Here is a 1155-nt window from a genome sequence, read left to right on the forward strand (position 1 = left end):
ACTCTTTCCAGATGAAAATCCACCCATTACAGGGATCAGGGAATTATTTTATGTGAAGCTGTGACAATAAGTAGCCGAGTAAACGTCACCAGGCTCTGGGTTGGGAGGGGCTGAGCAACAAATGCTGGTGCACAAAAAAGCAAACTGGAGCCTTTGGCAGGCTCTGGGCTGGCCGAGGAGGAAGGAGGATAATCTGCTTTGTTTGCTCTTTGCCCTTTTAGCTGTTCACAGAGATTCCCAGCCACCAGCCAGACAATGGAACACCTATCTGGCCCAGCCACTTGCCTTTCAGTCAGAGGTGCAGCAGCCCGGGGATGTTATTTTGCCCACCTCTTAAGAAATGCTATTTACTCCTCTCCCTAACAAGGAAGATACTTACACGTGGTAACAGGAGCTGCAGCTGAGGGTCACCAGCCTGCTCTGGTCTGATCACCCAAGCCCCTGGGCACAGCCCAACGCAGGCACTGGGAGCACAGCTGGTGCTGCAGCTTCTGGGTCTCCCCCTGCATGGGGTGCTGCACAGCCCACCAGCTAACGGCCCCGTTTTCCTGGGGGGGGACCCTTCTCCCCTGGCAGACCTCATACCACAGCCCCCAGGCTGCAGCTGTGCCCCTGGGAGAAACGTCTGCCCTCCCTGCCTTCCCAGCAGCTGCAGGTTGCCCTTTGCTGCAGCCAGAGACCCACAGCACCAGCAGGCTGCCTGCTGCTCCCACTGGGAATGGGCAGAACTGACCAAGTAAGGGGGAAAAATAAAAAGAATTAAAAAGAAAGGAAAAAAGAAAAAGCCAGTTTTCCCCCGTTAGCACCGTTCTGTCCTCCAATCCACTCACGTCCCAGCCTCACATTTCTGTTCAGCATTCAGCTGCAGGGAGGAATACCAGGAGATGGATGGGTGTCTGTGGAGATACAGGTGTTTTCCTGTGTGAGCTGCATCTTGAGACACACGCAGGCACAGCCGAACGCTGCCTGTGCTGCACCTAAAGCCAGGGGGAAATACCGGCTGGCCAGGCAGCGTCTGGCACTCCAGAGGGATCTCAGCAGCCTGGCTTTAGCTGCCAGAGGTTCTCCTGGAAGCACTGGGATGGACAGACTGACACCCTGTGCCAGTGCCCTCCTGGCAAGGGCCTCTTTCCATCTTCTGCCCGGTGCTGGTTT

The sequence above is a fragment of the Chaetura pelagica genome, unplaced genomic scaffold, assembly GCF_000747805.2.
Source record: "Chaetura pelagica isolate M959 unplaced genomic scaffold, ChaPel_1.0 scaffold62, whole genome shotgun sequence".
NCBI classification, from domain to species: domain Eukaryota; kingdom Metazoa; phylum Chordata; class Aves; order Apodiformes; family Apodidae; genus Chaetura; species Chaetura pelagica.